The 9,629-nt window shown below is 32.3% G+C and overlaps 1 pseudogene; it reads right to left on the reverse strand.

The window, feature by feature from the left end:
• The window catches only part of LOC122477747, a 59,932-nt pseudogene extending 52,972 nt beyond the window's left edge, over positions 1-6,960 (reverse strand).
• Positions 6,961-9,629: the final 2,669 nt, after the last annotated feature.

Here is a 9,629-nt window from a genome sequence, read left to right on the forward strand (position 1 = left end):
ATCAAAAACTACAATACCAGGACTCACCCATAGGATATGAAGTAAACCTTTATTAGTTTATGAAACAAGTTGCTTTTAGAATACATAGACATAGTCAATAACTGAAAATTTCTAGTTCAAAGCTCATATCACTAGTTATCATTTTCTATATTTGCGTTTAACCTATCAGGTGCTGTCATACTTAGGTTGTAATTACTAAAATCTGTTATAGCTATGACACTTTGTTCCTTTAGTAATTCTTTCTAATATTCTGCATTAAAAGTAGATGGTCATTATTTAGCCTAAAAAATATATTATTTCTATACTATATCAAAGAAAATAATGAAACATTGAGAATGTATTCATAAACGTCTGTTTATTAGAATAATAATACCCTAGAATCTGGTGGATTTTTTCCATTACTAATAGAAGTATTCTCTTCAATTTTCATTATTCATACAAATGGAAAAGAATAAGATTTTAACATTCTTAAGCCCTATTTAATAAAAATTGTAAAACAACTAAAAATTTTCAGTGCCCTAATATGTATAGTATGAAACACCACTCTTTCAGGCTCCTTCAATTTTACCATCTGTGTATTTACATATGGCAAATTAATATCAAAACTAAATCTCATTGTAATGAACTAACACAATTTTGCAATTGTAGGAATAATGAAGTTAGTATAGTGTCTTTATCTGAATAATCTTGTTTAGTTTTATTCAGGAAAATCTTGAAAATCTGTTTCTAATAATATATTTTTGTTTTGATGTGAATCCCTTCAATTGTGGTCTTGGATGAAAGTGATTTAAGAATGGAAATGGCATTTGCTCGTTCTTACCTATAAGTGATTTGCCTTGGCATCCTGGACCTTCGATTTTGTAGAAAAGATTGGTAATTACAAAAAAAGAGAAAATATTGGAATTATAAACAAGAAAGCAGGGCACATTTGTACAGATTTACATGATGTTCTCTCTTATGTTACATAAACTCCAAATCAATTAATGTCTTGAACAACATACACATACCTCCAGGGGACATATCAAATACCATGTTTCATTAAAGGTTAAATTAGACTGAAAAGATATCAAAAAAATATAAAATTCACAGTTTTCCATAAAGAATAACCATAAGCACAACAGAATTAGATCTAATTCTTTATTATCCATTTAATGTATTTATTTGTATTCTTTTATCAATAATTTTCTTACATTCAGCTAATAGTACCATTAGCTTTAGTTTTGTGGTATTTTAATATTAGCATTTGCTTTGTTCATATGGTGTTTTATGTCCATGTTAATTATCCAAATACAGAGGAAGTCATTTTAGAATAAAGCAAAGAAAATCAAAGCAAAGCAAACATAAAGCACAAAAATCAAAACAAAAACAACCACATAGTATTTTTGATTTTTAAAATTATTCTTCGGTACTTACCCCATGGGTATGTACATAGCAGGTGTTCAATGTATGATTTGCAAGCAAGTTAGTAAGGGAGAAGCAAATAAAATTATGATTAAGAATATTTTCTTTTTTATTGATTAAATTTTGTGTTTCTGTGTGGAGTGTGTGTGTGTGTGTGTGTGTGTGTGTGTGTGTTAGAGATAGAAAGTAAACTCCAGAATTTAAGATTGAGCTGTGAGTGACAAAAGTTTTAGTCATGACAAATTTGTAATATCAAAAGATGAATTAATATACTTGGAAAAATGGTACAGTTGAAACACCTTCAAATATCAAAATAATATTTCTTATACTTCTTATTGTTTGCCAAAAGTAGGGGGATGATAATGTAATATCAGAGAAGGGACTAAGATATGGGAAGAAGATTGAGGAATTTAAGCTTACAAAATCTGTGCAGAAATCTCCCTGGGAAGTGAAGTTTAGAGTTGACAACACCTGATTTCATGGCTTTGAGGAATTCATGTGTAAAGAAAATCCCTCAATTTAGTGGGCTGCTTCCTCATTTATCACTTAGGATACTCAAAAAAGGATATGACCAGAGGAGGAGGAAGCTTGGTATTTTATAAGATGTGTTATAATATTAAATTGGCCATGAGTAGAGACACAAATGTTTTGAGAGTATAATAAAGTGATCATCTTTGTGTAATGAAAGTGGTATTTGTGCTACCATTTATGTAGCCTTTTAAAAGTCTAAGATCAAGAGGAATTCCAAGGATACACAGAGACACTAATGTTCAAGTTAAGATCATTGTGCTTCCAGACTGTTATATAATTGATCATAAAAATTTTGTCAAAATTTATTTAGAATACGATCCTTTAGGGAAAAATAAATACTGGGGAAAAACTGTGATTTTCTAACATATACATGATCAGATCTACATTTTAGGAAAATATACTCTTAAGATGATTATTAGGCTTGTGAGCTCTACTTCTCATTTCAGCCTATGCTATGTATGGTTTCACAGATCATTAGTTGCCTAAAAAACATCCATCTCCTACTAGAAAGAGAGCTCTGATGTTCAGCTAGGAAATACCTCCTGGAGTAAAGACTGCATTGCCAACCTCCTTTCTGCATGACTATGTGATAAAGTTATAATTTATTAACTTCAAGCAAAACATTTTAAGACATTGAAAGGGCTACTTAGGGGAGCTAACTCAGTCAGAAGGGGTCTCCCCTTTATCCTTCTCTCTCCCCTTCTTCAGACATGTAACTCAGATGTGATAGATCGGTACCTACCTAGGTTTGGACCATAAAGTGACTTTGAGGATGGAAGCCACTCATCACATATTTTGATTTATTTTTAATATTTTAATTTGATATTAAATAGACTTTGTGGGTATGGGTAGATGCATGTGGGATGTATGCGTGTGTATTTGTATGCATGTTTTTGAAACATATACTGCTTTCTAAATATATATATATATATATATATTTTTTTTTGGTATTACTTTTCTTACATATAGCCAAAAAATTAAAATAGTAATGGGTTGAAGAAAATAGAAGTGTCCCTCTCTAATGTAAAATCCCCGAAGTTGTCAAGCCAATATGATGGTTCCATGGTGTCTTTTGCCACCATGGCTTCAGTACTTTGCTCCAGCAGTTTTGTGACTAATTATTGGAATCTAGGTTATAGGGCTTGGGGAGATAATGGGGGGAAGTGTGAACATTTTGATTTGTTCTAAATGAGAAAATACATTTTATTATTGAATATCAATATAATTACTTTTATCCATAAAGAAGATACTGTAAAGCCTTGGAACAGTGCAAGAAAAATAGTAACATGAAAGAAATTATTTAAATAAAGTTAGAAATTTATTCAAAAAACTGTTTTTTAGTTATCTATAATTGCCACGAATTCAGAGACTATCTTTCATTTAGGCTATCTCAGTGATTTTGGCATGGCTACTTAAATGTATAATAAAGGTCAGACAGACATATAGTCTGTGCAGACATAATATTAGCAACTAAAATGCAATTCAAGAGGAAAAAGTAGGTATACCAAAACAACCTCAAGAAAGGAAAATTGATACTTTTAAATAACCTCTTTATTAAAAAATGCTGACAGTTTGACTCACACCAGAAAAGCCTTTTAAGGGAAATGTCTTTTAAGCCATAAACCACAAACCTAAGCCTTACACGGATGTTCACAGCTGCAAGCCTTTTCTAGAATAAAAAATTCTTGTGTGCAATCTTTCATTAACTCTTTTCTGTCCCAATTACAAGCATCCAAAAAAGCGATGAGCAATAAAAAACAATGTAAAAACTCTTTGGATTAATTTACTTGGATTTATAATTTCTTTGAAAAAATTAATTTAATTCCCATTAATAAAAATCTTTACATTTTATGGTATTTATAGAGATGTTAATTTTTTTAAACTGAAAAGACTTTCTACATGCTTTCCTGTCAATGTGTTGCCATTTATCATTAGTTTTTGTTTATGGTCTGTTAGTCAGTTTCAGTCCATGTGACAGTACTCATATCTAAGCCAATTTCAATTAATTTCTTAGTAAGATTTTTGAAACACAGTGTCAACTGATTTATTAAAACCATTTTTACAACAAATGAATTAACAATAGTCACTAATTATTTCAAATTAGGCAATCTATTTTTTTGACATTACGTATTCTCCAAACTTTTTTCCTACACTGAATTTTATTACATAGTACTTTTCCAATTCTTTGTTTCCTAAATATGCAGTTGTTGAAAATAACTTTTATTGATCATCAACAAATTTTTGCCTCTCTGCCTTATTAACAAAATCCAAAGTTTGTTCAGGTTATCTCAACTTCGTTGGATTCAGGATACGTGTAACACAGTTCTCAACCAAAGGGTGGGACTACAATTTTGTTTCATCCCATCGTGAAGTCCAATTGCATATGGCAGTGAAAAAAATACGTAATGGTATTTGCAACAATCTGGGCAATATAATTAATGAAAATATATTGAGAATAATCTTGAGAGTGGTTTTACTTGTTCATTATGAGATACACTCCTCTTTTGAGTAGATATTTTCAGTTTTACATGTGATTCCTAGTATTGCAGTAGTTCCCTTTATAAACCATGAGAAAAGTTATTCTAGAAAGAATATTCTGAGAGGGACAATTTGAAAAAACAGAAAGAACTTGGAACTTGGAAAACAACGTTGAGCCCTGTATAAATCATAATGGAACTTTCTGGTTTCTATAATTTTGATATTGGTTAATTTCATTTAGATTTTTGTTAGTAAGGCTATGCACATTATTACCTATATCACAGTGGAACATAATTTTATTGTAATCATCCTTTGTCCACAAGAGCTTTGTTCTATGGCATAAAAATGTCTTGGCTTCCAGAAAAAGACAAAATCACAAAACTAATGTGATCTACAGTTAATATACAGTGTCTGTTAAATGTTCATAGAATTAAAAGGCCTATGAATTCAAAAGGGATTGTCATAAGATCAAATAGAATATTATAAACTAGCTACATAAAAATAGAAATAATTATACTAAAGAAAAATAATGTGGGTGTTCATTAATGTTTAATATGCATGTCTAAATGTGTACGGTCCACCAGACAGACACTAGCCCTATGTAATTATTTACATTCATATTTAAAGTAATTGGTTTAAATTAAAATTAAAAATTTAGTTTCTCAGTAACATTACATCTATTTCAAGTGCTCAGTAGTCAAATGTGGCTAGTGACTCCCACACTGCACAACAGACACATAAAACTTTTCCATCATTGCAGAAAGTTCAATTGGACAGCACTGGTCTAAATCAAGAGTCAGCAAGCTATGATTCACAGACCATCACTTATTTTTGTAAATAAAATTTGCTGAACACAGCTATGCCCATCCATTTATTTATTGTCTGTGGAAGCCTTTATACAACATTGGCAGAATCAAGTACTTGCAGCATAGACCATATGGCCAGCAAAGTCTAAATACTGATAATTGGAATCTTTAAAAAAAATTGCTGAATTGCTGGGCCATGGTCTAAACAATAGTCTAACTGTCATAAACATATATTGATATAATAGTTACATGTAAATATTTTCTTCAAGGGTGACACAAAATGCTTTTTAAACACTTTTTTTCTTTATTCTTTAAAGTTTATTTATTTATTTTGAAAGAGAAGGAGGAAGCATGCATGAGCAGAGGAGAGGAGAGACAGGAGAGAGAGAGAATCCCAAGCAGACTCCCTACTGTCAGTGCAGACCCTGGTGTGGGAGTTGAACTCATGAACTGTGAGGTCATTACCTGTGCGCATATCAAGAGTCAGACACTTGACTGATTGAGCCACCCAGGCGCTCCTTGTTTATTCTTTAAACAAAACATTTGAAGAACGTAATATATATTTTGAATCATAATATATATTTTTATTCCTCAGTCTTCATAATATTCTGCATAAAAATTACACCTTTGTTCATATTCAGACATATAAAAATTAAAAAAGATGAACTTTGATTTAAAAGTAAAAGATACTACCTTAGATTTTGTTTGACTTTGGCATATTTCACAAACACATTTGTCATGTAATTTGTAGAGTTTTTATTTCTTCCAGAAGGATTGCCTTTGATCACATGTATAAGAAATCATTTTTCATATTGCCAATCTTTAGCAATAATGCCAGTTTAAAGAGAATCACTTCTTGCACCTGCTAACTGCATATCTGTAGAATGTAAATTGCCTTGGATGTATACTTTTGTCATTGTAAGAAAACCACAAATCTCTTCTGTATTCTGAATAATCAGAAATGCTGTATAATCAGAAGAGTTGATTACAAGTGAAATTGACTTATACCCACAAATGAAGTATTTTAGGAATTTCTAAAATTATAAGGATTATGGTTTTTTCCCCCAATTTCCTATGATTTAGACATCAAGTTTTGCTTAGAAACTAATTTTAAGGTCTGTTTAGAAGGCAGTATATGCAAAGTGTCACTGGAAAGAGCCAGAATGTTGTAGAAGGATGGGAAGAATTATCATTTATCATCACTTTAGAAAATACGATGTATTGATTAAGAACTTCAGTGTTTCAGTCAGACTTCCATGTTTTGATTTTCCATTTCCACTTTTCTCACTTGCTAGCTGGGTAAACTAGGGCAATATGTTAGGGTACAAGTTAAGACATGGTAACAAACATACAAAAAATTGCGGTGACTTAGCTAAGAGAGATGATTACTTCTAAGTTACATAATATTCTAGAACTGAGCAGTCCACATGATGGCACATCTGCCCAGTAATGTGTTTCACAGCACTAAGAATCATTTTGTTCATTTATTCACTTAGATATTGCCCTATTCTTCATGGTCAAAATAAGACCATGATGAAGTCTGCTTTTTCAACCTGCAGAAAGAGTTACAAAGAATAATTGTGAGGGTGAATAATTTCCTTTTGACCAACTTTAGCATATCACTAACAGTTGTATTCCATTGGTTAGAACATAATTAAATGTACGTAACTATCTTCAAAGAAGAATTGGTGTTTTACCTAGCCAGCCAAGTGTCCAGTTTGCGAAAATCGTGTCGGAGAGCCATTGTTCCATATTTCACAATTTTCTTGTCTTTACATTGCATCTATTCATGGATTTGTTGTCAAGCAACAATGTGAGTACATGCAAAACCCTTGGGCAGGCACCTGAATCCTTGATAACTTTTATACTTTTATGCCTATTTCTTTTTTTTTTTTTAATTTTTTTTTCAACGTTTATTTATTTTTGGGACAGAGAGAGACAGAGCATGAACGGGGGAGGGGCAGAGAGAGAGGGAGACACAGAATCGCAAACAGGCTCCAGGCTCTGAGCCATCAGCCCAGAGCCCGACGCGGGGCTCGAACTCACGGACGGCAAGATCGTGACCTGGCTGAAGTCGGACGCTTAACCAACCAAGCCACCCAGGCGCCCCTTTTATGCCTATTTCTACTTATGGAATTACTTTCTTCTGTGAACTGCTTTGGTATACTAGAGATTATAAAGAGGAATAAAAATGCTTTATTTATTAAAATTGTGTTTTTCAATTTTGTGATGATGAAAAAATTAATGATCATTAATAAAAATAAAAAACCAACTTAGTGCTTTAGGCTGATCATCATTTGGATAACTTTATAAGATTTTATTTTAATAGATAGTTTAATTGGTGTTCCAATATACCACTCCAGTGCGTTTTGCTAAATTATTATATTGCAAAGGAATATTTCAAGTAGGTTGAGAGAATCATTAAACTATTAAGTAAACATAAAGTACTATGAGCGTTTTGAAAATTCTGGGTAAGGCAGATGAAAATACATGATTTTCTAATCGAATTTTGATAATAGTTGTAGGTGAGAAAATAACAGGATTTTAATTTATAAGACAAAGGACAAATCACAATAGACTCTAGCATTCTGTTAGCGGAAACTTTATTTAATGTATTCATGGAATTTAAATTTAAGAGTTAAGTTCTTAGCTAAGGAGCTAACCTGCTCACGCATCATCAGGTTCTCATCCTGAAGAGCCAAGAAAAACCCTGTTGCTTCTGGCAGAAGGAAGGGAAAAAGTAGCCATTCTGAAATAGCCTAGGCGCGCTCTCCATCACAAAGGTCTAATCAAGCGAAGTAAACACTTAACCTGAAACTCATTCCTGGATAAAATAAAAATACCCTATTCCAGCACACACTAGCCCTCCAGTTTTAACTAAGGTAATAAACAAATGTTGAGAAACATTTGTGAGGAGCCTGGGATATGGGAGAAGACAGATTTAATTGTAAGATTATACAATATTTTACCTCCCCCCTCAACACTTACTACCACATCAACAGGGCTTCAGTATAACTGGATTATAGCTAAAAAACCTGCAAGACAAGGAGGAAGAGGAGTTATGGATATCCAAAGACAAAAGGGGAAAAAATCAGAACACAAGAGAAGTTTAAACCTCTCACATATACTACTACAAGAAACATTAAACAGCCTAACTCCTAGCCAGATTAAAATAAACATTTACACTAAGCCATCCTCAGTCAAATCCCAGCAAACTCTTCTTTGGACATAGAAAGTTTATATGAATAACCAACATAATATTGAGGAAGGAGAACTAATTTGGGGGAGTGACACTACCGACTTCAAGACTTACTATAAACAACCATAGTCAACACAGTTTAGTATTGGCAAAAGAACTGACAAATAGATCAATAGAACAGAAGAGAGAGTCCAGCAATAGACTCACACTAACTGATCTTTCAAAAAGGTACAAAGGGATCTCAGTAGAAAATGGATATTCTTTTCAGCAAAAGTGCTAAAAATTTTTTAGTTTGTAAGTGTGTAAGCAAGAAATAGATGGATAAATAGATCTAATCAAATGCCTTACAGCTTTCACAAAAAACAACTCAAAATGGATCATTGGATAACAGAACTAATTTTCAAATTTAGTATTATAAAACTTATAAAAAAACATAGGACAGTATCTAGTTATCTAGAGATTGGCAATAAGTTTTTAGATGCAGAACCAATGTCATAATCCATGGTATGAAATATTGATAAGTTGATCTTTTCATTAAAATTAAAAACTGATTTAAACTGATTTAAGACACTATTTTAAAAAAAGTGAAGACGGGGCGCCTGGGTGGCTCAGTCGTTTAAGCGTCCGACTTCGGCTCAGGTCACGATCTCATGGTCCGTGAGTTCGAGCCCCGTGTCGGGCTCTGTGCTGACAGCTCAGAGCCTGGAGCCTGCTTCAGATTCTGTGTTTCCCTCTCTCTCTCTGCTCCTCCCCCATTCATGCTCTGTCTCTCTCTGTCTCAAAAATAAATAAACATTTAAAAAAAAGCAGTTAAAAAAAGTGAAGACAACTAGAAATTTGGGAGAAAATACTTGTAAGCACATATCTGAAAAGTACTTGTAACCAAAATAGTTAAGATCTGTCTTAAAACTCAAAGTAAGAAAAGAAAACAAAATAAGAATAAGGCAAGAGATCTAAACAGATACCTCACCAAAGAAGATATACTGATTTTAAATGTCTATGAAAACATATTCAACATTATTTTTCATCTGTGTAATTAAAAGTACAATTTTATACCACTTTATATCTTTTAGAATGGCTAAAATTAAAAAAAAAAAACAACTGACTATGCCAAATGCTAACAAGGATGTAGAACAGCAAGAGTCTCACTCATTATACATTGAAATGCAAAATTCTACAGCCACTTTGGAAGATACTTCTGCAGTTTGTTACAA

This window comes from Prionailurus bengalensis, chromosome A1 (assembly GCF_016509475.1).
Source record: "Prionailurus bengalensis isolate Pbe53 chromosome A1, Fcat_Pben_1.1_paternal_pri, whole genome shotgun sequence".
Classification (NCBI taxonomy): Eukaryota; Metazoa; Chordata; class Mammalia; order Carnivora; family Felidae; genus Prionailurus; species Prionailurus bengalensis.